This window comes from Amphiprion ocellaris, chromosome 4 (assembly GCF_022539595.1).
Source record: "Amphiprion ocellaris isolate individual 3 ecotype Okinawa chromosome 4, ASM2253959v1, whole genome shotgun sequence".
NCBI classification, from domain to species: domain Eukaryota; kingdom Metazoa; phylum Chordata; class Actinopteri; family Pomacentridae; genus Amphiprion; species Amphiprion ocellaris.
This window is the reverse complement of record NC_072769.1, coordinates 7239369-7267283: the sequence shown is the minus strand read 5'-3', so window position 1 is coordinate 7267283 and position 27915 is coordinate 7239369. Positions and strand designations below refer to the sequence as shown.

Here is a 27915-nt window from a genome sequence, read left to right as displayed (position 1 = left end):
TATTCCTTTTTCTACAAGTTCCTGCAGGTAATCACATCACTGCATCGTGCTTCTAGGTCATCTACTAAAGCCCAATACTTGTGTTTATACAAGACAATGAGCAGACATGTGCAAAAGGACAAAAGGACAGAGGAACCAGGTCTGATCCATAGGGTTTCCACAACCTGTGCTTAGAAATGTCACAACTGAGTGTGTATCATATTCAAACTACCCCTTTGACCTGCCTGTCATGCATTTGCCAATGGCGCATCTGCCGACACACACCGTCAAACCTGTGACAACCAAAAACATGAGGGACACAAACTGGTGGCACAGTGTGAAACACCACAGTGACAAAAACACATGAAAATATGCACACACTCAAGACAAACGCTCTTTTCATGGGCTTCATAAACAGCTAATGAAAAACAACCAGCTGCTACACGGAAGGACAAAAGTAGAAAAACAGTAGCAAGAATAACAAATCTCTCTGAAAGCCAACTCAGTTTCCTTAACCGTGCATGTGTGCGCCTGCATACATACATACATACATACATACATACATGCTTGTGTGTTGTTGAAAGGAACGGATGAAGACAATCATGGCACCCACATTATGACCACAGTACACGAAAACACTGACAAGATGATGGTTGTGGGGCAAACATGCAACAGACAATGTTTGACATGCTGAGGTAACATTTGGAAAAGCAATTAAATGATTACAACAATATAGTTTCCATTTCTGTTTCACATGTATGACTGACATGCATTGGAGTGATCTATAATTTGAAAGTCATTCTGATGCCGCTATCTTTCTCCGCAACTTCTCTGAGTTGGAGAAATCGAGGTGGAAGAATGAAAACATGTTACAAAACATGGTGAAAAATCAACGCAAATCAGTCAAAAGCCACAAAATACGGCCATGTCCTGCTCCAGTCAACCAATCTCAAAATAAAACTGGCAGATAGCACACAATAAACAGTCAAAAATAGCTGATGTTTTATAAGGACACAATTTTGACCCTCATTATCTACGGTGAGTCAAAACCAGATGCTGCAAGCGGTGTTTTGTAAAAATACAGAATACTGCTGGGGCTTCAAAGGAAGAGCAGATGGATGATGTCTTTCAAAACTACACATTTTCTCTGCAACCATGGCTGCTGTTATTACCAGGATTTGGCTAAATCCATTAGAAACTCAAGAAAGCTGCCAGAAATGGGGAAAAAAAAGGTAATTGTCTATTGTGAAATAATACTCTTAGCCTTGAAATGTAATTGTTTGGTGTGAATACTTTCACTATAGTTACCATGACAGCAGTGAATCAGACCCCTCAAACTGCCAGGCATCTATGTAAGGACTTAAAACCTTCACTGGATGACATTTTCAATGTTCAAACACCATTTAAGATAATCATCTTTTTTTAGCAAGCTGCCAATGTCAGATCCTCTCTAACAAGAGTTTTAAACCATTATATTTTAAATTACTTTGTAGAGAACCATTTTGGACAGGTCGCTAGTCTATCACAGGGCCACACAGAGAGACAGACAACAAAACACAACCACATTCACACCCACAGACAATTCAGAATCACCAATTAACCTCAGCATGCCTTTGGACCATGGGAGGAGGCCAGAGAATCAGGCAGAACCCACGTTGGCACATGAAGGACATGCAAACTCCACAAAAACCCCAAGCCCAGGGATGCAAATCGGGCTTTGGGCTAACAACCGAGACACTGTGCAGCCCACATCCATCCATTATCAGGGGGCATGTATGTACCACTTAAACTCACAAGCATGTATGTATCAGTGAACCTCAGCATGTTTTTGGACTGTTGGAGGAAGCTGGAGAACCTGGAGAAAACCCACACATGTATAGAAAGAACATGCAAACTCCATCCAGAAAGATCCCAGGCCAGGACATGAGCCGAGCATCTTCTAGCTGCAAGGCGACAGTGCTAACCACCAAGCCACTGTGCAGCCCACATCCAATGATGTTTTAATTAATTATTCTTCAGGATTTAAATGTTGTGGAATCCATCTTTCCTAATCCTGCGTTTCAATGCTCAGAATTTTTGCCTGTGCAGTATTAACAAAACCACTTTCCTCTATAAAGTCCACTTGTCAAACCTTTGGTTCCCATTGTCTTGTTTTCTTCCACTGAAATTATATTAAAGTACCAGTTGCGACCTGGAAATTCTTCACCGGGTTTGAGTCATGCAGTAAAGATACACCTTAAGCAGAGAGTTTATTGCGATTATTATCAGCACAAAATCAAGGCTTTGACTAACACTAAAAATAAAAAACTTAAAGCTAAAACTCAATTTCCTCTCATTAACAAAAACATACAGCCTCAGATGATTCTGTTTATCACTTAGAAATACATCCAATAAAAAAAAATAAAAAATGAGTGTGTCCTGCTGACTAAAATTTTGATAGGAAAATAAATTCAGTTTTGTGGCATATCAAGGCAATGGTCAAGGTTTAGGTAGGTTTAGGTAAAAATAACTTCAGGTTCAGGGTTCTTTCACAGTTATAGTTACAATGATAACCACAGACACAGTCATAGTGGGAAAGTCCCTCATTTAGTTTACGTTTCTACAACGTCACCCATCTTCCTTCCTTTCTAGGGACATTGGAAGGTTTTGTTTTTTAAAAGTAAACACGTGTCCTTTTTGGGATTAGCTGGAATGATGGATTGACCTCAGAATAACACAATATAACATTATGATGACAGCGACACAAACACATTAAGCCACATAGGTTAAAGCTCATCATATCTGATGAAAGGGACGTCCTCAACTATCACTCTTGCACTGCTGCTTCTGTAGCACTTTGCTCAACTGGTCAATTTTCACATTATGTTCGAAATAAATGGAACAGATCAGACTGGTCAAAGAAGCTTGATCAAATCACCTTAGAATGCTTCATGCACTGGAAATAAAATCAGTAATTAAAAAAATAAATGAAATTGTAAAATTCTCTATATGTTTAAAATATTTGAAAACAAAATCTAGATTTTAAAAAGACTAGTAAAAACGTGTAGATTGTCTGTAATTTTGCAAATAATTCATTTTTTTAACTGAAGAAACTGTTAAATTCAAATTGAAAACTGTAAAATTGCATTAAATTAGTGACAAACAAAATAAAAGTCTTGGTTCTGTAATTTACATAATTCTAGCTGCTATTACCGTATTTTAATAGTTGTATTTCTTATTTATTTATTTTTACAGTTAAGAAATCTTTGCTGACTGATTCTTAAAATTGTCCTTTCTGACTGTCAGGAAAACACATCATGTTATCTGCTCCAGTTCTGTTTTCTTGTCCATCATACCAGTTAACAAAAGTGCTTCGTGTTTAAAACCCCTTAGTGAAAATCACTTTCTTTGTTTTTCAGGCTTGGTAACATGTCCATATGGTGTTTTTTATTGCTTGCAGACACATCATGGCTCAATTAAGCAGTCAACACCACTGCTAAGCATTCTCACCCTGAAACTGCAGTATCCTGAAGACCGTCTCAAAGACAAAGATTCAGACTTCCAGGGTTTAAACGTAACAAATCTAAAGAACCGAATCTGTCAAGCTGTGTGGTGGGACCTTTCATGTGATTCTTTTTCTTTAGAATCAGCTTCCAGTTCAAATATGTAAGGCTAGAGTACTTTTACAGTGTTTGAGCAGAGACTTAGGTGAGCTGATGTGCTCGAGCTGCAGCATGTAGCAGAGTTGCATTTGGAGACTTCATAGAGCTCCTTATTCTAGAGGAAGCAACAGTGCAGAGTTACATCTAAGCCACTCTAAGACAGGAAGGGATTGTTTTTATGAGATAATAATAAAAAACTTCTAAATAGATAACTTTGGCACAGAGCGATTAGTTCTTACGGTTTCATTTGTGACCACAGAAGGACTTTAAGACTAAGTCTCAACCGAGCTGATTACATTTCAACGAGCATTCTTTTTGTACATTTAAGAAAATGCAACCAAGCATTTCTTACAGTGTCTGAATCTTTATTTGTGACTGAGAAATTTGACTTTGACATCTGCAGATGTAGTGATGACAAACAAACGCTGCTGTAAAGCTGCATCAGCGACTTACACACAATTTAAATCTCCATAACAAAGAATGGATGGTGTATGATTTTCTCATGACCTCTTGTGAATAGAAATAACTGATTTGCATGCTGCTAACAAATATTGCACTTTGAAAGAAATCATTCAATAGAGTTTTGGAAAAGCTGTTCACAGTATATAATTTTGTTTCAACATCAAAACTCAAATTCCCACCTCACAGTTGCAGGCTCTTATATTATGCATAGAGAAGACTTTGAAATGTCTTAGTTCATTGGGAGAAACAAATAGTAGAGTCAAACTTCATGCATGTTGTTTCTGCAAAGTAGCTACAATTTCTAAAATACAGATGCTTCAGAAGATCTATATAAACACCACAGTTTCAAAGCGAGCACCCAAGATCGGTATCAGACATTCAGTATCTGACTAAATGTGTTTATTATTATTATTTATATCTATTCTGTCCCTGAGTTATGAGTGTTGAATAATTAATTATTGAAGCTGGCCTTTGACCTTTTGGACATAAATTTTCATCACTTCATCATTCTATCTTTTTAGGCGTTTATGTGAAATTTTGTCATAATTAGGAAAAAGAATTCCTAAGCTATAGCCAAAAATGTGTTTTGTGTGGTCTCAGTGAACTTCAACCCCTGATCATTAAATCAGCTCATCCTGAAGCTAAAGTGCACATTTGTACCAAATTGAAAGAATGTGAGGCATTCTTGAGATAACACGGTCACAAGAACGGAACGGATGGTCAACCCAAAGACATAAAGCCTCTAGCCACAGCTGTTGCCTTCACAGAGGCAGAAAAAATGTTGCATTCAGTTCTGCTTCATCTAGAATTACACATATTTAGGGTTTGACTGTAATTAAGTCGTAAACATATTATTGACACAAAATTATTCTCTCATTCCTCTCTGATGGGCTCAAACCATGACTGGGAATCTCTGTAAGAGAATGAAAACTGAGACAAGCACACAGAGGAGAGAGAATGTGAGTCCATTTATCTCTGTCAGATAAGATGCAGTTCAGATTTATTGAAGAAACATAATTAGATAATTCAGTTAAAGCTAAATAGACCCGTATGTGCCAGAGGCATAAAGGGACACAAAGGTTAATCTTACTATGAGCGCGACACAGAAAGCACAAAGACAGAATGTGTGTCTGCATCTGCATCCTCGAGGGCTCGGCTCATAACTCAACTGAATTTGTTTGGTTGCATTCTTACTCCCTTTAAATCACATTAGGGATAATCAGATTTATTAAGTTATGTTCAGGGAGGCTCAAAGGGATAAAAGTGCATCAAAGACTCAGTTACATGTTGTGTTAAATTCAAATCGCTAATTTAGAAAATAAATGAGAAAATAAATGAGTTTTCCGAAGATGATGTCTGGGTGCAAAAATGACTCATCGCACAAATGAACCAGCTTGTTTTCTCATTATATTTGTTCTTTAAATTGTTTAAACATGCATATAATATTCTGTATATCTCTGCAATAGTGTATTTACTTTTTTAAAACTAAAACCTGAACCAACACGCAAAGAGAGGATTTGTTTTTATGAGGAAAAACAGTCATTGTCTGAAAACTGAGCAGTTTCTCAGCATTTAGTGCTTCCCTCCTAGTTTTACACACTGTGCGCTCTTCTTTTTTTTTTTTTTGCAAATAACTTCCTCCATCTTCATAGAAACAACACAACTATGGCTAGAAATAGAAAGAACTCAAAAATGTTTTCTCTGCAGATTGAATAGTTATAATGCCATAAATGCCATGAAAAAATACAAACATTGAATATCTATGGTTATTTATTTCACATAAAAAGAAATATCTGGAATCAGCATATATTTTCCGTCCACATGTGGTACTAATACTTGAAAAAACAACTGAGACTCACTAATACTATAGCTATTTTACAACTTACATTTTTCATCGTACAAACTCATCTAAATGAGACATGTAGAATAACTTAATTATGATGAAAAATTTTGATGTTAAACTTAGATTTGGTAAATTTTCTCAGTGGTACATCTTACATGATTAGTTGAAGGACCACTGGAAAATTTTAAATTCATTGATTGTTTTTGTTCTTACAGTTTCTGGCTCTGATAAATCATGTCATTTTGGTGATTTTTTAAAAGATATCCTACCTTTCAAACCCAGTGATTTTGGGGTTCAGAGGGTTAAATTCGCTACATCCCTGCTCAGGTGAGGGCATGACTCATACAGGAGGAGTTTCAATTTTAGCAAGAACTAAATTTTGTAATATATACAAATATTACACAAAGTTATCTGAATTTCAAGCTAAAATATTCGCCATTTTTGCTAAATACACATACCTGAAAACAAAAAAAAAGGCCCTCCAAAGTTTTAAATGCAGTCAGAGATGCCTTTCAGGACATATATGTTATGTCCTCAGGCTTGCAGGCTCCCACAGTCCTATACAGACGCTGCAGGAAAGCTGCGTTTACATCAACCAGGTGGCTTTTCTCAGGGTGGCAGCGGCACAGAAATAGGTTTTCCCAGGCTATAAAGAATCTCAATTAAAACAATTAAAGAATGTCCAAATCCACACAGGTGTTGAATTATTCTGGCCAATTAGAACTCAGTTGAGGATGAAGCTGCGATGAGCTCCACTGGGAGTTCACTAAAAGTCAACTTGTTTTTTTCACAGTACACATTTTGTGCTCATTTCAAAAGCTCAGGTTTCCTAATGTGTGTGAAGCAAAATAAACAACAGCAGAACCCTGGAGCAGGAACAGGTAAATGGATTACAATCATGATTCATGTTGTTAGTTAGATTGTGCGTTGTCTAAAGGGCTTTGGAGATGTAGAGGTATGATGATTTATACCTCCTCTTCATGAATATTTGCTCCGTCTGCTGTTCACTTTAACTGAAGCCCATAACTGATTATTTCTGGCCTTCAGTGTAGACATCTTTTATGCAAAACTTGCAGGTCAGAGTTCACTTTCATTCAAACTTTGAAATAGAAACAGGCAAGCATCGTTGGAAAAGAATAAGTCATTATTGTATTCTGACAATCCTTTATATAAAGACAATATTTATTTATTATCCAAGCTGCAAAAGTGAAATATTTTTTTCTGGGCTGAAAATTAGGCAGCTGTGATGGACAGAGAGTTGCTACCTTAAGCTGCAGGACGTGACTGTCATACCCAGTTTCTAGTTAGGAAAATAACCAATGAGTGTGAACCACAGATTGACAGAGCCTCAAAATAAACTCCAATATTGTAAAATAAAACTTCTGAATGAAAACATGTTATTTGCTCTCCATGTATTCAACTGTAAAGTGCTGGAGAGCAGTTAAAGTTTAAGGACGTTGCTATTCCCACTGCAGAGAAAGACATAAAAAGATGTTTATTTTTTAAAAAATAAGTTCTTTTAAAGCAGCATTCAAGAGGCTGAATATACTGATATTGAGCCTGGTGAGCAGCTTTATGGGTCATGCAGGTGGTGCATTGTGAGGCACTGCTTTATGGTGACACACAATACACAGCAGGAATAAATAATCTTGTACAGAACATGCTGCCAACTGTGTAGCATTGCATTTAAAATTTTTAGAGCACTCACTGATTCATTTGCTCCCTATTGATTGAAAGCCGCAAGCAAGACTCAACTATTTATATAAATTTTGAATCCAATATGCTTGTTTCAAAATGATGTTACATGAGGGCAAAAAGTTTGTTATGAATTAAACACAATGCCCCAATAGTGTGAATCATGGCGGCTCTGCAGCTCAGCGCACTGAAGCTGAAATGTGAGCAAACTAAAGAAACACAAAACATTTCCTGTGTAGTATTCGGAAAAAATACAGCACATTGAGAAAACACAACCAAACACTGAAAAGCACTGGTAATATAGATACACTGCAAGTAGCACAATGAGAATGTTTCCAAGTGACACAGAAATGTATGAAAACAGCTGGGGAGTGTTGGTCTTTACTGAGGTGTTGGAAAATAAATTTCAATGTAAGTTTTTAATTCAATCCATTCGTTGTTTTTTTTCTCCATAACAGGAGGGTCACCGTGGCTGCAGGGCTAGCAGGTTATTCCAGACGTCCCTCCACTTATATCTGCAATTGCATTGTTTTGCACACTGCCCAGACCTCAGACCATACAGTAGGTGACAGTAGGGCTGAACTGGTAAAATAAACCATTTACCCTCTGGCTCAGCTGCCTCTGTAACTCAGTCTCCACAAAATTATGTTCCGATACAACTAAACTGCTTTTTCAGTTTCATTTTGGAGTAAACCCAGTTCCTGCCAGATTATGTTTGTTTGTAACATATCACAAATACGTTTCTATCTTCGCCATGTATTTTACTGCTTCACTGCTGTTCATTTTTCAAGCAACCAATCACATATTAGGTGGGCAGAACTTGTCACCCTGGTAACTCAGAAAATGGAGAAGTCTCAAACATGTAGTGAAAACACTCGAATGAACTGTATTTTAACCGTAACCACAATATTTTCCTAACCCTGACAGAGTAATGTTGGTGCCTAACCCTAGCCAAACTTCTAATATGATATTTTCCTCAATCTAATACTGTAGTTTTGGTGCCTAAACCCAACCAGAAAACAAGTAAAAACAGAAACTGAACAACAACAGAAAAGAACGTGAACTCCACTCCTCTAGGTGAAAGTCCAGTACCTGGTTTATGCCTACAACCACTACTGCCTCCTAAAATGGACCTTTAACACCATGTCACAAGGTACAACTTACATTTGTTTTTGTTTTTTATAACAAAAAGTTCCCTTCGAAGCGCAATTGAGAATGCAGTTTGTTGTACAGGAAAGTCATTTTGTGGGGACGGCGTTGGCCTCATAATCACAATATAACTGTTGATGGCACACCAAGATCCCGAGATACTTACACTTCTTCACTTGGGCCATCAACTCACCCTTAGCCTGGAGGAAGCAATCCATAATTTTCACACATGGCTTCAGATTTGTGTGTGCCGATTCTCATCCCGGCAGCTTCATACTCGACTGAAAACCGTCCCAGCCAAAGATCATGGCCAACAACCGAACCATGTCAACTGTAAAAGGCAGTGACATGATTCTGAAGTTCCCTCCCCAGCTGCTCCTTAAGATCCCATCAGTGAATATCACAGAGACAGAGAAAAGGGTCGACCTTGGCAGAGTACAACCCCCACTGAGAATGTGTGACTTCAGATTTTTTTCAGATTTCTACTGCTGACCAGCTGTGTTTCTGTCATATTTTGTGTTTTAGCAACTTGCTTCTGTATTTGGTTGTGGATACACTCATTAAAGCGGGGTAGGCAGGGTTTTTTTTAGCATCATTGGGCAAAAATTCCATATTAACCCTCCAGCACACTGTAATTCAAGTGTTCTCAGAGGAAACTATGGTTTTCAGGCTTTAAAAAATCAAGGCCATGATGGAAGATTTTAGCCAATCATAGTGCTTTTCACTGATCAGTATAAATAACAACAAAGTCCACAGTGACAGCAGGAAGTGGTGGTTCAATGGGTTAAATGAAGGACTCTCACTGGGGAGGTTGGGTTTAATTTAATGTTGACTTTTAGCTTGATTTTTTTCGCAATGGAAACCACTGACTATATTAGCAATTTAAACTAGCGTCTTTCCAAACGCTGACCCAGTTATGCAATGTGGAGGTTCATAAAGCTGCTAACATGAGGCGTTTGCTGATTCGATGTCAAACAGCGAGAGTTCATCTGCTGCAGCCAACTGTTCATATTTATAAGGTCTAATTTTATTCAACATTAATTATACATAAGGCTACAGACTGAGGAGACACATGTTCAACTGTGTACTCACAGAATTTCCGGCAATAAACCCTCGAGATACGAGCTGCAGACAGACGTGTAGCTACGCACGCGACACATAAATTAACAATCATACAAATAGAAATCTACACTTATCAAGAGGACAGTATCTGTGCAGTGGCCTGTATTATTGCAATACAATGTGCATAGTAAAGAGGCAAGGAAGGAATTTCTACCATGGATGAGCAGCGGAAACAGCAAAAAATATTCATATGGACACAGAAGTATTAATATGCTGCAAAGGTAGTTCTCCTAGCTAGCATATTTATGTTTTAATGACTTTTATCTCCACAACAACAACACAAGATCTTTAGAGAAATTTGTTTGATAGGTGCTCTTGTACTTCAAAGCACAAAAAAATGTGTATACTGGAAGGGCCTGACACTGCTTCATTCTGCTTACTCCAGCGGTCTGTTCTTTATCTAAACTGCACTATACTGTGTAGCATACAGAGATCGAACTGTAGACGGAGAGGTGGATAACACTGAGAAGTGGGTCTATCATTTAGAAAAGCCTCAGCAGTAGGAGAGGACAGACCATATGTTGTCGGTAATGTGAAGCAGAGGATCACTGCACTACTCTTCATTACATAAGAACCCAGAGGGACAAAGGCAGCTATAACTGTTAGCGGACACGGCTACGACACAGAGAGTTAAACTAGCATGACTCTGAATGCCACAGAGCTTAATTATTAACTAGCATTAACTACGGTATTTTATGTGTTTGCAGGTTTTTGATATTTTAAAATTTACCATCTGGTGTTTGTCCTGTGCATGACAGCACTATGCCATGATAAAGTTAGTAAAATGACCTACTCTGTGGTGGTTTGGGGGACTTTACACTCCAACAACCCCTAGCAAGCTTATTAAACAAGAAGGCATTATGTTTGCATATCTTTTTAGTCCTTATCATTATTTTTGTCCAAAGCAGGCTGTGAAGCAGTGCGTGAAAACATGAATGAAAAGTCATAAAGTATTAGTATCTGAATAGGGTTATGGGTTTGTTAAATGAAATCATAACTGACACAGTCTGTAGGGCTTGTTATGAGAGGTCTGTGATTCAGTGTCCCTTTCTAGCAGAAACGGCAAGAAACTTAAAGCAAACACGTTCAAGCAGTAACATGGTATTTGTAAGACGAACCAAAATACAGAATGAAAGGTTTCAGTCATAAACGGATAGATATCGAGCAAAAACATCCCCGAGTCCTAGAAACTGAGATTCTGAGGTGCTCAATGAATGGATGCATGATTTCATATGAAGGTAGATGTGGTCCACTGTTTGTTTGTTTTTTTTAAAGTAAATAATAATGTCCAAAAAGGACAAAATATTTCTGGCCCCTACAAACCATTGCATGGAAAGTTTGACTGTTTTAACAGCAGTAACTAGAAAATGGACTTAAGCATTATTTCAAAGCTCTCTTTCCACACCTCTGCATCATTGTTCAGCAGCAAGCTGTGTGTGCACCCACATAATCATCTCCACCCCTACAGAATCACAGTCCATGTAACCTGAGAGTCTGCTCAGTCCCACTATTCCCCCATAATCCCCCTCAGTAGCTCGCTCTCTCCTGTCTGAGCCTGATCCCACTGTCCATTATTAACGGGGCCGAAGCTTGCTCTGCAGAAAGTCAGCCGCTATGACAAACCTACGCTACTCGCAAATATTTACACTCAACAGGCTTAAGGGTTTGTCTGCATGAGTGTGTGTGTGAGTTGTGTGAATTACCAGCACAGGATTCCTGAGGTGAAAGCAGCAGGACTTTGTGAGTGAGTGTGTGGAGCACTGATACGTGAAGACAAACTCAGCAGGAGTTTTGTTTTGTCAACAGTACCAATCATGGTGGGTGAAAAACAGCAAAGACACCTGACCTGACAATAACAAAACTTTACCAGTGTGTGTGTGTGTGTGTGAGTGAGTGAAATAAAGGTGATGGAAGAGACAGATAAACAAGTGTTACTGCTACTGACTCAGACCTGACAGGTGTGATTGACGGAGCTCCCCACTGCTGTCTTTCTGCTTCAGAGGATAAATGACAGAAAAGGAAGAGAAACAGTGTTTTTTAAAAAAATGAATTAAAAAACAATCATGAAATTAGAAAAAGTCACCAGAGTGGAAAGTTACTGCAGGAAGCAGTTGGCAGACTTTAAGAGATGTCAGTGGAAACGCTGCAGCATCAGTGTCACAACTGAAGAGCTGAGAGAAGAGCGGCTTCATCAAGACATCAACCTGACACCTCTGTCATCTAGCCAGCTAGCCTAGTCAGCTTCTAACCATTTCTGTTGCAATGTTAAGAAGAAAACACGGAGGGAAATCAATTATAGCGAGGAAAAAAGAGAGAATGCACACACATAGGACAGTTTGAAGCTGAGAAGTCGTACACAGATCAACACGTAAACTTTTGTACAAAAGAAAGGAAGACATGAACTTTACTGGTACTAAAGCACTTTAGATACACGGTAAGGTTCCAAATTGCATATTTCACCTAAAAAAGAGCATCTAAAGCAAAACACTGTTCTTATTATTTAACCCATCACCGTTCACACTAGTCTGTCTATCACACAATACTTCCAAGTGTATGTGTTTAAACATTATACATTCTGATTGTTTGGCTGATGCCGGTAAAAGCTGTGTTTTGGAACAAAAAATGAATTATAGCTCCAGAGTTAAAATGCTTTTCTATATCAGCGGCTTTCTAAATAAAAAAAGAGGCTTCTCAGCGATGGTTGACATTTAATTTTTACACCTTCACTGCGATGTCATGCATATCCCATCAATAACAGCATGCGAAAGTATTTTTTTTATGCCACTATGTTCTCTATCAAACACGATCACTTCAAGAAAACCAAAAATAACGATCGGCTAACCTGACAGCAAGCAGACATACGGTACTTTCCTTCTAGAACAGGAGACTGAAAGTGTGTGTTTGTGTGTCAGATGAACAATATGAGTCAAAGGCATCCTCACAGCAGTTTGACTAAGAATCACACTAACAACCTATTTTTCCACTGAGCTAAAAATAAATCTTTCCTTGCAAAAGTGAGATAATTCTTTGATACCATCTTCACAGTTGAGGAAGATAAACTACCATAAGTTACAGTCAATGAGAAGAAGGCAGTTAGTATTTTTCACACTATTATTCTTTTCTTGTTTCCTGTTTCTTCTAATTGCTCCCTCCTTTCTCTGGACATAGTAGTAAAAGACGGCTAGCTGTGATTGATTAGTGCCAAATATGCGGTTTGTCGTGTACCTTTGAGTCTGTTGTGTTGGACAGCAGTGGTGCAGAAAAACAGACCTGGAAGAGTAATACGGTCATCTGAAAAAAAAAAAACATTAAACTTGGTTCCCATTACATTGTCACAAAATGTGACATCTTCCAGCAAGGAGCTGCTGTGATGCTCAAGCAAACATTTAAGCTCTCATTGCAGCTGCTGATTACTACTATTACTGTTGATTTACCTGGTGAATGCTGCAATAGATTATAGAATAGTTGTGTAACTGTGGTGAGCATTTTATAATACTATGAAGAAGGATCAGTGTTTTTTTTCTGTACATCCCTTACCAGTGCAACCCTTGTGGGGGCTGTTATATTGTGAATACCTGGGAAGTATAAGTTGACAGCAAGTACCAAGCAGAACCAGTTACCCTTCTAGTTTTACATATCCATGTACTGCATGCCAGTGGTTTGTGGAAATCATTGGTTGATTGTTTATTCTCAGAGCTTGATGTTGACCAGGTGTTTTGTGATTCTGAAGGTTTTGAGAATACAAATTGACGTGACAATGCCTTAATTTCTTTTTACCTTTTGTCATCAGAATGTAGTTCCATATTCTGTCGATAACTCTCTTAACTAGGTGAGTTTAGCATCATTACGGGATGAACATCTTGAGACATTGTGTACTTTTTCAGTGTTTCTGCAGGTTAGTGGCAGCTGTATTGACAGTGAAGGTGGACACATTGGACTTCTGTGACATTAAACATGCAGGAGGCCCTCGGGGATCTTAATCTGCCTCTTAATCTGCCTCAGCATAATGATGTGAGCTGGCTTGCTGCTCCAACACACTGATGGTCATGATCATGGTCAGCTGAGCGTCTGAAGCTGATTGTTTGGCTGATGTAGGGGGGAATGTGCCTTAGGATGTGACATGGTGGATAAATTCAGCAATTCACAATAGACCTGAAGTGTCATTTAGCTTTATAATTAGATGGCTTGTTATTCAAGATCAATACCCTTGCTCCTCTGTGTGCTGCTGTCCTTGAAAGTTCAGTGGAGATCTGTGACCTTGATCACATTTAAGGGAAGTGAAACACGGCAGCAGCCAGAGTGGGAATGATTTTTTCCATACTTTTGGTAGTTAGGCCACTGAAATGACATTTTAGGTATCAAGCAGATATTTGCAAACACTTATTAAAGGTGTAATAGTGGGCTGTAAAAGTGGAAGATTTAAAAAAAAATGTTTTAAATTCTTATTCAACAGTGTTCCACTCAGTTAGCCATGTCCTAGTCCTCTTTTTGGACACCTAAATATAGTAGATATCAAATATAATCCACTTTCTTTAACTGTTATTGGTGCTTCCTTTTTCTAGTTTCCATTTCTTGTTTGGCTACAGTTTACTAACCGTGGAAACCACCAGATCATACTGGGATATCTTGGGAATGGCAATCAAAACAAAGAAGAGTGAAAGACTGTGATGTAAAGTACAAATAATCAGGCAAAAAAAGAGACAAGAATCATCATGCAAAATACAAATTTGGAAGCCTTTGATGAATTTCGGTAGTGTATATTTTTGGGCCTACATTACCCCAAAATCACTTAATTCAGTCCAGCTGCATAGTAACTGCATAACTTGTAGAACATGCTGTTGGTTGTGGCTGAAAGTCAATTGCATCTCATCTGGACTGAATCTGCAACAACAGAGTAACGGCTGCAACATTCCAACAGGAATGTCTGTGTTCAGTCAGGTAAATATTCATGGCTCTGCAGTCCATTACTGAGAAATCATTCAGAAATTTCCCTGCAGTGTTGCTGACCTGACTGTGCTCACACAGCCGCCGCTCTGCTCGCTGCCGTCCCTTATTGTCTCAGTGTTGGATGAATCACAAACAGGCTGCAGAAAATAACATCCACACTCCTTGATCACAGCATTAGCGCAGAAATTTGGGGAAATTGTTTTGCCTACCTGACAGCGTGATTATATCTGATCACATCCTGTCGGTGTCACTCACAGAGACGACAAACAGCACCCAGTTATTTCATCAAAAGATCTCGGCCTTGGTGAAAACATTTCATTACAAATATTGGTTTTTTTCTGCCTTCTATATATTTTTGTCTCATAGAGAACACTTTAGAAAAAGTATTCTGGAGGAAAAAAGTGTCACACAACTTCCATTTGTCACGAACACAAAATATCTTTGAACACTGATTCATTCATCTACCAGTCTCACTCCATTCATTCAGATTCAGGTGATGCTCGCTGTTAAACATTCATGCTTGTCTGAGTCCAGATTTCTGAATAAAAGCTTTATGTTCCCTAACCTAATCAAACCTTAACCACGGCTCTGTCAGCTCATAAAATCCTTTAGTACTTAATACTTTAGTACTTTAGTAATACTTTAATACTAAATACTTTAGTGATGGTGATTGCTAACAGAAATGTGAGGCAGTGGTGCAGATAACACCATCCTGCAACTAGATTAGAAAACACTAAATGTGTCCCTCTATAGAAACAGAAAATTACAAACTATGTGGTTTAGTGGACTACTGGCCCAGTGCCCCTTGTTGTCCACCTACACGACTGAATGACTGTAAATTCTAAATATTACAGCTTGGAAGAGCCTTCAGTTATGTTAGCAGCTCTGTGAGGCTGTAAAGTGGCCCAGCGGTGCTTTGAGCTGAATGCTATGGCAACATGCTCAAAATTACAATGCTGGCAGGATGATCTACAGCTCAGGTCAATAATGTGGGTGAAGAGTTTGGCCCAAATGATGATGAAATTAAGGAATGACCAAAAATATTAGAACTTCAACGCAATCCATCTAATAATATCTAGTCTGATATTAAGATATTTTACTAGAAACCAAAACTGCACCGCTGTTGAGAAACCCAAGAAGTCACACCAAAAGTCAAGAAATCATCAAAAGCATTAGGAAAAATCTTCTGGGGGCCACTAGTTACTATTCCATAGAGTCACTTTGCTACTATGGCTGGATAGCTGAATGAGTATGTGCATTTCTTTTGTTTCCTATTTGTATCCAGTGTTGTCAAGTTTGTTTGTTTTTTTGCTAACAAGAAAGTTTGCAAGCCTCATCATTATCTCAATAGATTCCATTCAATTAATAGTAAATGGTTTGTTTAATAGGTGTGGCAACATTCCTTGTAGTTTTTCTGAACCCCATGCTGTCCTTAAAACAGAGGACTGAAATACATTTTTAAATTATGTTAATTTAAGCTAATTTTTATAAATTAAACATGAAATAAATTAAAACATTAAATAGAAATGCACATTTATTTGTATTTCTCTATTTTATTTTGTTTGATTTTATTCTTAATTTTTATTTTTTATTAGCTACTTGTTTAACTTGTTTTTTTTTACTTAATGTATTGCATTTTAATACATTTTTCACATTAGATTTTAATTAATTGATTTATTTAATTTTTAATCACTTCATAAAATGTATTCTAATCATTTCTAAATTAAATAAATTGACTTGATTGTATGGTAATTTCGCTGTTCATTTACATCTGCGTCAGTTACATCTTTGCATGCTGGATGGGGAGTTTGCATCAGAGCAGACTGAACGGGATAAACTTCAGCTGTCCTGTGTGTCCCGTAGAGAGCTGGGATAATGGTTGTCCCAACAACAGGCGTCATGGCAACAGACATGCAGCATGACTAAAACATTTGGAGTTGGTGAAAGACGTAGAGGGGGTAAGTGATATCCTATCTAATTATAAATACTGTCTCCACAAGCCCTACTGTCTTTTACATAACAGCACACACACATGCGATCCAGACTAAACCTCATTCAGTAACGCTCAGATGGACATCAGCGGTACGCCTGTGTGATCTCAGTGCTGACAGGCCTGGACATATCCTCCCTGTGCATTCCTTCAGTTGTGGCCATGTGTGCACATCTCAGAGCTGGAGTTGGTTAAAAATCATTGATGTGCCCACACGGGTTTGAGGGTGGCGCAGAGAGACTGTCAGGTGGGATTCACTGGTGTCAGGAAACAGCAGCGACAGCAGATCTGCACTGATTGTGTCAAAAAGTCGGACTTGACTCATCCAAGTGTCAGACAGCAGAGAGAAGTCTTATCTCTCCTCTTCCTCGGTCTTTCCCCCCTGGCTATTCAGAAGAGATCACATTATATATTAGCTCTTCATGTATAATGGATCAGCTCTGAAGCGGTGGATTGCTCACCAGCTTTGCTCCACTTTGCTCCCAGCGTGTCTTGGGTGTATTTGCTGCACTTAGTAAAAACCTACATGGTGATACTACAGAGATGTGGGAGAAGCTGCCTGAACTCAGGAAATTGCATTACATTCAACCACACACTCACATTTTCACAGGTGTTTGTTTGGGTTCAAACACCATCAGCGGTGAGTCTCTGGTTAAATTCTCAACTAGCTGGACTCTCACTGCTTGTCCCCTGCTGTCTTTCCCCACATTCCCTACCTCTACTGCTCCGATCCGAATGCTAAGAGCTAATCTCTTGACAAACAGCTGTTTATTTAAGAGCAACAAAACAGTGTAAAACAGAGAAAACATACAGCAAACAAGGAGACAAAGGGTGGACTGACTTGCAACATATGTCCACCAGGCCACCAAAACCCCACTTGAATATTTCTTGAGTGCATTTTTTTAAGCACCGTTAGGAAATTCTGTATTCTTGACAAATTGTGAATCAACACCTAAAAGCATAAACTTTGATATTAAATCATTTGCTCTTTCCAGATAATTGAAGCACCTTCAGGGTTTTGTTTGTGCAATGTAGGATATCAGAACAACTTACAACAGGTTTGTTAGAAACTCCTCGACTAGTATTGCAGTTCATTCACTTTACAGCCCAGTCACCCAGAGAGTCAGTTTAAAAAGAAGAGAACTCTTTCTACAACTATAAGATATCTATTATCTGACAAAAGAAATTTAAAAAAAAAAAAATTCTATGATTTTCCAGGGGTTTGTTTTCAGTAAGGCCACAACGAGCTGGTTGCACAATTAAATTTATAGTAAGGTGTTATTCTTAATATATTTTAATGTTTTGGTTTCTTATTTTAGAGTTAGATTAGCAGTTGACAGTCTGAGCTTGCAACTACATCTGCCATGGAAATGTCCAACATCTCATTACAATGCAGTGTTCTACTGGCAAACTGTAGGTCTTGGCAATCATGTGGACGTAACTCTAACATATACCACCCACCTAAATCTTGTTGCAGGCCAAGCATGCTAGAAAAATGTGCCCTGCCACACTGCAAAACTGCTCAGAAGCAGCTTGAGGAAGATGGCAAAGAGCTCAAGGCATTGACCTGACCTTTAAACTGCCCAGATCTGATCGAGCATCTTGGGATGCAAAGGAACAAGACCCCACAACCCAGCATTGCAGTGCTAAACACCACAGGACACCCCTGGAGGTCCCATGTCTTTACCCTGGCACTAACACGTTAGAGCTGTTTTAGCAGCAAGAGCAGGCTTACTCAATGTTAGGTTTTATTGGTTCAGCTACTCACTGAAGGCGGTGCAGTACTAACATGTGTATGTTTGCAAAGTTTGACTGGGGAAATAATGAAGGAGAACATTTTTCTACATCACCAATGTTGATGCAGTCTGAATGGTGTTAGAGTATATATTAGTGTTCTAAACATTTAGTATTTCAACCCCGCACTGCTGTTAATTCAAAGTCAGAAAAAAAAGGCTATTTTGTCTTGGTGGGTATTTCAAAGTCTGCTGAGTGACTGTTAAGCTCTTAGCTGTATTTATATCATGTGTTCAGACAAAAGAAGGCACCTTTCTTTCATAGGTTCAGTTGTGTAGATAACAGTTGACCTTCTACTATAGCATCAGCAGCTACTCAAGGCAAACTCAAGAGAAACCATTTTCTGCAGTAATGTAGTTATTGTTGTACAACTGGAAGCGAACAGCTAGCAATGTCTGAGAGCAGCTGGTTAAGTGCCCATGTGGCTGCTGCAAATGAAGTGATATTACAAAGTAAGTGAGTTTTAAAGACTCACATTCACTGGAGAACACTGATACAGGGCTTGCTCATTCTCTAGACAAAAATAAATAAATGCTACATTTATTAATTTATTGGCAATTACAGCTATAACTAAAGTTAAATAAAACATATTCATTTCAATATTCCATCAGTTTCCATCCAGTTCTGTCTATTATATTCTTCTCTCTTTTCACACATTTGTCTTTTCAATGAATCTCATCCGGCATCATTTGTCTCTAAGTGTAGAGAGGATGCTAGTCTGTCCAAACATAAACAGTCCCACTGTGAAACTTCCAATTGCAGGGTCAAATGAAAGTTAAGGGCAAGGACTCTGGCAGAATGGATGAGCAGATTGCACGTACACAAAGACATGGGACGAGCAGAGGCAGGAGAGGTTCAATTTTACGCTCCAAGAACGAGAGTGAGAAAATATAGGGAGATTAGGACTGGGGTAATTTGATAGCAAGCCTTGCAGGAGGAGTGGGAGAGTGTAGTGGAGGATACAAAGATGTGGTTAACTTAGAGTGTGAAGAGATAAAGAAATAAAAGCAAGGGGAGGAAGAAAGACACAAAGCAGGAACAACAAAAGAAGCGCATTTAACTCACTCCTGCAGGTGTAAAAGAAAAAAGGAGAGACTATTATCAGTGATGGGTGAACATTTTGAGATGTGAACTACAGATGCCTGCCAGAAACACTGACAGTAAGGAAGGAGTGAGGGATGATCAATGGCTCTCAGTTTCATTGTCAGTCAGAGAAACTCACAGAGCAGCATGAAGAATAGATTCACCCAATGACAGACTTCACTGAACACAGCTGTGACTTTGCAGGCATGTGCATAAAGATCAGTAAGGGCTGCATAGAAAAAGAAAAAAAAGAAACTACAACGCTAATAAGTGAGATCACCTTTCACATTACGTGCCATTAATTACATGTCTTTAATGAGTATCTGCACCACAGGGATCAGATACCAAGAAACAGTGACATTTCAAAGATCTTTCTTCAGCTCTCTCATCACCACCTACAACCTGCATATTTACTTTTCCATCTGTATGCAGCTCCTCCTTTTCTAATGTGTAATTACTGTTGGAAATGGCGTCGATGAATATCCCACTCAGAAATATCACATCTGTGTTGGAGATGCTGAATTCATCACTTTTCTGTCTGTAAACACACCACATACTAAATCACCTATGACCACTATGAAGGAGTTATAACCTGATCTTCACTACTCAAAGATGTATGGGAGAGTGGTTAAAAAAAGCCACTGTTGAAAGAAGTTCACATTAAATCTCAGAACTCACCAGAAGGCATGTGGGAGAATCTGAAGTCAACTGGAAGAAGGTTTCTTGGTCTGATGACAGAAGAATTTAGCTTTTTAGCCATGAGACTTGATGCTGTATCAAAACACACCATTCCTACTGTGCAGCATGGTGGTGGCAGCATCATGCTGTGGGAATGTTTCTAGGCAGCAGGCTCTGGAAGGCTTGTAAAGGCAGAGTGTAAAATGAATGCAGCAAAGCAAATAGCAATCCTGGAGGACAAGCTAATGTACTCTACAAGAGAACAGTGACTTGGGAGATGATTTGTTTTCCAGCCAAACAATTACCTAAAGATTACAGCCAAAGCTACATAGAAGTGGTTTAAAGACAATGAGGTTCACTGTTGGAAAATAGTGTCCATTAATATCCCACTCAGAAATAACCCATTATGTTAAATGTAATTCATCCCTTTTCTGGTCCAAGCACACTACATACTAAATTGTGCTTTAATAAGCATGTAATTTAGGTTTGGAAAAGCCCTTTGTTGAGTTTAACTTCCAGTAGCGCTACAATTTGCAATATGGACTTTCCCTTGCTCAAGTGCAAAAACTGTTACTATTATAAAAATGGTGTATATAATCCTTATTGTATAACATTTGCCTAGCATCAGGACACAGTATACATCTCCCTCAGTCTCTCACACACACATTGAGCATATAGTAGTATGATAATATTGTGATAATCCTTTCATCAAATGTATGCGTTTGTACATGTGATCATTCACGTGCAGCGCATGTTATCAACCACAAAAACAATACTTCTGTGTTTTACTCAGAGCAAAAGGATGGAACTCCCCTTCAACTACACTGCATTTATGAAACACAGTGAAGGCTCAGCAATTTAGAACATCTGTAGGGCCTTACGTCCCGCTGTCCTTCAGCCTTTTCATTAAACGGCCACAGGGGCCTCTGGCGTTGATGACATCAGCATCAGACAGCGGAGATTAATCAATGTGATTTTCACTGACATAAAACATCTCTGTTTAACCAGGCACCAGCAATCTGCTCCTAATGTGCTCTAAATGTATGTGTGTGTGTGTGTGTGTGTGTGTGTGTGTGTGTGTGTGTGTGTGTGTGTGTGTGTGTGTGTGTGTGTGTGTGTGTGTGTGTGTGTGTGTTAATGCAGAATGCGTCAGAAACCAGGCTGGGTCTGTGTTGATTAAATAAACAACTGTGTTTATAGAGCAGGCCTTCTTTCACCTCGCATGCATAAAACACACACACACATTGACACGATACGCACTTCAACTCGGTGCACTGTCAAACCTTTTTCTTTTTCTTCACTTATGACAACAAAAAAAAACACAAATAATGTGGCTTCTTAAGATGGGAAAATAATCACTGGGCATCAAAAGTGACTTTTGTTACAAATGTGAAAAATCACATATATACGCTTAAAAAAATCTGACTATTACGATATCAGCTGGGACAACATTCATAGAATCCCACTCAGCACCTTTGATGCTATAAGAAAATCAAGAATTAAAACTTTAAATAAGACTTGTGCACATATATCTTCACAATTACTGTACATGCAGCTGTGTGTGTGTGTGTGTGTGTGTGGGGGGGGGGTGTTAAGAGAGAGGAACTAATGTGAGGCTCCTTGAATAATCACTCAGCCTCTACATCAACCCACTCTAATAAATAAGTAACAGGGAGATCAAATGCAGAAGTCTACAAAAGAAAATAGACATGAAATATGCAAGGCTGGCTTTTACATAAAACCTCCTTCTATTTTGGAATGTGTTAACAATGGCCTGAAACTGCAAAGATTCCACAATAAACATACAGTAAACCATCCTTTTAGTTTGACTCCTGACCAGTGCTTTTAATGTATTCTTTTCCACCTAAAAAGTATGCATGCATATATGTGTATTCTCATTGCTTTATTTTAAATTTAACATGAAGTGTTTTCAACCCATTATGTTTGTTTTTTTCCTGCAGATGAATTATCACTTTTGTATTGTGTATGTGTATTTATGTTTTCTGGTTGCAAACAGGAGTCCCGGAAGGAAAGGCTGGACAGACTGTAGTATGAATGCATGAGTAAAGATGGTGGAAGCTCGCCACCGTCTTCTCAGACTTCCATTCATTAATTACATTGCTATCACAAGTTTTTGTCTTCCTTGTGTGTTGCCATAGATTAAAAAAAACTGAGAGTGATAACTGGCTGAGTATGTTTACATTATCTTTCCTGTGTAGCTTAGGATGCCAAACATGAATGAAACCAGTGGCCAAATGCAGTTCCTGTGGATGATCTGCTAGAATTTGCAGCTCATGAAACGGTGGACTTCAGCCAGACACAAACTGAAACACTCAGAAGAACACCTTAAAGCCTCTGTAGCAGTTCCTATTCATTTCTCTTTCCAACAGTGTCTTCCTGTGAAGCAATTTAAGTTTTAACTAAACTTTCCAGTTCACCATTGGCAGCCCTAATACACGATATGTGTTTCCTGCTGAGATAAGTATTATTATTACATTTAATAAAGGGTTTTCTTCTAGTCCGTGTGACTAAGTGAAGCTCTGTAATTTGCTGTTTAGAGTGCACAACCACACATGTTCAAAATGTTATCAACCTTTTTAAATAAAAACCTGCAGCTATGAAAGTGCTTGGCTCAGGTATCCAGAGAGTTTTAGCAAAGTCCAGCGTTTCTCACCAAAACCTGCAAAGCCAACTTTTGACTTCTGTTTAACATTGTGCATTTTCATCCATGCTTGCTTACAAGCACATTTCTGCTTCCCTTCCTTAAATTTGTGGAGGCCACCTTAGTTTACAAATTACTGCCACTAACTGTCCACCAGTGGAATGGCACAAAGCCAAATGACAGAATGCAAACTGCACCACTCTGTGCTGAAATAGGCTCCATCTTAACAATATTGCCTTCATACTAGTGACCAAAAGCTCCACAGGGCACCTGAGTAAATGGGGGCTATAAGTCACACAAATTGTAAAATGGAGATCATGTAAGTGCAGTGAATCTGTCTTAAGCGATTGTAGCATAAGACTCTTTGAAAACAAAAGAACACTCCAAGTATATCCATGAAAAGGTTATGGGAAAAGCATAATTCAGGGGATGAATAAGAAATGGAAGGAATCTGACAAATGTATAAATCTGCTTAGAGGAGGATGTCTTCAAAAACAGAGTGACTCTGCAAGAAAGAGACTAGTGAAGGAGGACAAGATGCCTATGACTCCTCTGAAGGAGTTACAAGCATCAGCGGCTGAGATGGGAGAGACTGCGCATACAACAACCACTGCCTGTTTGTCACCTGTTAAAGCTGTGTTGGAGAGTGGCAAAGAGAAAGTCTCTGTTGTTTGTGGCCATCAGACTAGACATTGTGTTTGGCAGACACCAAAAACACTGCATATCATCACAAACATACCATCCTCTCTGTGAAGCACGGTGGTGGCAGCATCATGATGTGGGGATGCTTCTCGGCGGCAGGCCTTGGAAGGCTTGTAAAGGTAGAGAGTAAAATGAATGAGGCAAAGGGAACTGCTGGAGGACAACGTGAAGCAGTCTGCAAGAGAACTGCGGCTTGAATGAAGATTTGTTTTCCTGCAGCCAAAGCTACAAAGAAATGGTTACAGACAACAGGGGGAATGATCTGGAGTGGCCGAGTCAGAGCCTAGACCTCAATTCAATTGAGAATTAAAGGCAGGTTTTGAAAAAGGCTGTTTATTCCCAATCCCTGTTTAACCTGATGGAGCTTGAGCAGTTTGGTTTACATGGGGTAAAATTGCAGCATCTAGATGTACAAGGCTGATTGAGATCTATTCACACAGGCTCAATGCTGTAACAGTGGCCAAAGATGCATCTACTAAATACTGACTTAAAGAGGGGTGAAAACTTATCTGCTTATTTTACAATTTATATTTTAGTTCACTGGCATTACTGGCTTAAACAAATTCTTGTCTATAAAGTCTAATTTATTTGACCATGATTCCTTCTGGAAAAGGAGCAAAAGGAGAAAACTTCCAGTTGAGGTGAATAGTTTTTATATTCAGTAAGTTTGATGCTTTGTGGCTGCATCGCTTAATTGACATGCAACATCAATGCCCACATGCTGTTCCTGCTGTTCAGACGTCGTAGTCAAGGTCGTTTGTAAATGTTTTCTGTAAGATACAATAAATTTGCTATTCCAGGCAGCGAGTGATGATTTTATGCAGAGCTGTTTACTGTGTGTCAATCACAACTGTATATTGGGCATCAGAATTGATTATTTTGTGATCTACTCAATATAAGAAGAGACAGAATGGATCAGAATGTCACACTAAATCATTTGCAAGCATGTGTAGGTGGAATAAATGTAAACATCATGATTCTCAATGTAATGTTTGTGTAGATTCAAATCTCTCTTAGAGCTATGGCAGCCAGCTTATTTTTATTATTTGCAAAACTTATGTACTAATCTTTGAACTTATTGTCAATAAAGTGATCTCGAAAGGCACCTCCTTCTGACTCGTGATGGAGACTTTGGCCAATCGCAGGTCTTTTGAACTAGATCATGTTACACAGTATAAAGAGCAACAGATGCCACAGTGAGAGCTGGATGTGGCGGCAAAATGGGTTTGAACGAGGACTTTCACCTGGGACAGCCACATATTACTTTTAGCTTGACTATATTTGTGCCTTTGAAGTGCTTGCTCACTGTATATTTACCAATTTGAGCTCTATTTTTGCCTTTTTGCCGACTGACGCTTTGATGCCGCACACTGAAAAGGAGTCTCATGACTTTAACAGAGAAGGACGTATCTTCTAGCAAGAAAAAAGGGTCCGATAAATTAATGGACTGGCAGCCATGGGTCAAAAAGGGCCCCGATAGGCTCCATTTACAGTCTTGCTGAATGAGACTTACCCACTCTTCCTTCATGACAACCCTCTGTCTTTGTCTTTTTATTGATTGAAAAAGTTCTGCCCCTGAAACATGTCAGGTGGAAGAAGGTAATGGAAAAAAGACATTAGCTTACTTCACCTGCTTTCACGGAAGTAGGCCGATGTCTGTGAATCAATATCTGTCCTTTGTAAATGTTCCCTGCATGTGCGCGGGCCCATCTTGACCAGCAAATCAAATCTCTGGCCATCATACCATTACAAAAGAGTGGTCTGATGTCTGCGGGAAACCACTGAGCCCTCAGGCAGGACAACTTAAGTTATTACTTTGTTTGAGAGTGAATGAAAACACAGAAAGGGGCAAAAGGGCACAGAGAGAAAGAAAAGGCTCCATTATCAAGAAGTTGAGTGCGAATACAAGCACAAACATGAGGTGCTTTTGTGGCCAAAGAGCCAAATTCAAACTCAGAATGGATGGAAGGAAAATCACTTTTAAAAACAGAGGAGCACTTTCAAATGGCCTTTGATGGGAGTCCAGCTTCTCTGATGGCAGAAACTGTCAGTTCATTTGATTATAATAAATGTCAGTTTTCTGTTGATGCCATCTGCAGCTCTACGACGCACAAAACAACTATAAAAATATAAGGTTTTGGTATAATAATAAAATATGGTCATTTTGTTAAAGCATTACAACAATCACTGTGTTCTCCATATGATCTAAACTGCAAACAATCTAACCACCACATGCCCGCCATTAGCCCCCTACAGGGACCTAACATTGATTTATGACTAATTGTTGATAACTGCAGGTGCACTCTCAGTCCCTAAAGGCATATGGACTCTGTTTGCAGCTGCATTAGACAATAATAACTTCTCTCTGCAGATGACAGCAGGAAAAGCTCACAGAACTGCCAAAGGTCTGCTGATTTTACTCATAATTGTGTGATCACAAGACATCGACTTCATTTAGGGTTCAAGAAATTAAATCTTAGTAGTCGAGATTGCAAAATATTTGCTCCAATTTCCAATGAAAACAAACCACAAAACAACCACTCAACAGTCACACTGTAGAAAAGTAGAACCAAATATTTATACTCAGCATCCCCAGCAGTCCTATCACTCTGCAGGAACCTTATCAGCTCACTGGAAGCCACAAAACCGGTCTGCATTTCACAGCTTTGCGGGAAAACAAAAACCAAACGCGGGAAGAAAGCCAGAGATATTTATCATACATCAAATTCTGCAAAATCATATTCAACTTATCTAATTCTCACACAGCAGGAATTCATCTTCTGTGGTCTGCCTTATCATCCAGTGTGGCATGAGCCAAAAGAGCTGGGCTATAACTATTTGGAGGGTATCTGCATTGGACATCAGCCACCGTGGTATGGAGGCATACAGACGGTTAATAAAGGTCACTTGTGAAATTGGTTTGCTTCCGATAACACAGATTGCAGTGTAATTCATTGCGAGGTGAGGATGAGTAACATTGAACGCAAGTTTTCTGTATTAAAGTGCAGACACACACACAGAGAATTCGAGAAGAAAGAAGTCATAAAACACAGAAGCATGAAGTGACTTTTTGAGCTTTTCGGATTATGTCTTTGATGGAAACATAAAGCACCTCACAAAGTTTCGCCTGCGCTCTATCCGCTCTTGGAATAACGCAGCTTCAGAGACAGCAGAGGAAAAAAAGAATCAGCCCAGCATTAGTTATTGAACAAAGTCATGTCAGATAGCTAACATCCAGAAAGAGGACAGACGGAGGAGTCAGATATAGAAAGGAAACATTAAAAAAAAATATGAAAATAAAAAACTTCTTTACCTATGCGTCCAGACCTCCTCTTGCGCCCTTGGCACCCCCACACTGCCCGCTGTTCATCTCACCACTCGCCCCATCACAGCAGGTACAGTCCAGAGAGCAGAACCGGGACGCATCACCCCGTTAGAAAGAAAGAAAGAAAGAAAGAAAGAAAGAAAGAAAGAAAGAAAGAAAGAAAGAAAGAAAGAAAGAAAGAAAGAAGGTCCTGTGACTTCTTAAATGTTTCTTTTCCAATCAGGCAGTAGTCCAGGCTCACTTCTGAATTTCATCTCTTTGTTTCTCTGGAAATGTCTCCCAGTCACTTTTCTCGCTCCTGTTGCGGGGCGGACCGTCGGACTGGAAGAGGCTGAGAGCTGCGCTGTTTCTGCTCTGCGCTCCGCATGTCTGCAGACAACCCGCAGAATAAACACACTAACTTCCAGTGAAACGTTTCAAAATACAACCCCAAGCGGTGGACGTCTGTAGATGAAGCGCAGTCAGAATCAGTGCGTGCATGTGTTAGTGTTACTCAATAAAATACCTGAATTTAGTATTTTAATATGTACACTTTATAATTCCTTTGGGGGCATTCCACCTTTGCATTAACAGCAACACAACACCAGAAGCCTTCTGTGTGTGTGTGTGTGTGTGTGTGTGTGTGTGTGTGTGTGTGTGTGTGTGTGTGTGTGTGTGTGTGTGTGTGTGTGTGTGTGTGTGTATATATATATATATATATATATACACATAAAATAATTATATGTTAGCATAGGTGCATGTAGAGGGTTATATTATTTTAAGTGTGTGTAGAATTGTTTAAAAATTATGAGGATGCTCTCAGAAAATGTCTAAAGCAATGTGAAATAAGTATTTTCTCCATTT

The 27915-nt window shown here is 39.0% G+C and overlaps 1 protein-coding gene across 3 annotated transcripts in view; it reads right to left on the bottom strand.

The window, feature by feature from the left end:
• The window catches only part of gcgrb (glucagon receptor b), a 61747-nt gene extending 34319 nt beyond the window's left edge, over positions 1 to 27428 (bottom strand). For 2 of the 3 annotated variants that reach the window (XR_008601527.1, XM_055010323.1), the window contains exon 1: positions 27061 to 27427. The gene's annotated coding sequence lies outside the window, so the exon portion shown is untranslated. Of the gene's footprint in view, positions 1 to 27060 lie in introns of all 3 variants that reach the window. The other variant, XM_055010324.1, reaches the window with a different exon arrangement.
• Positions 27429 to 27915: the final 487 nt, after the last annotated feature.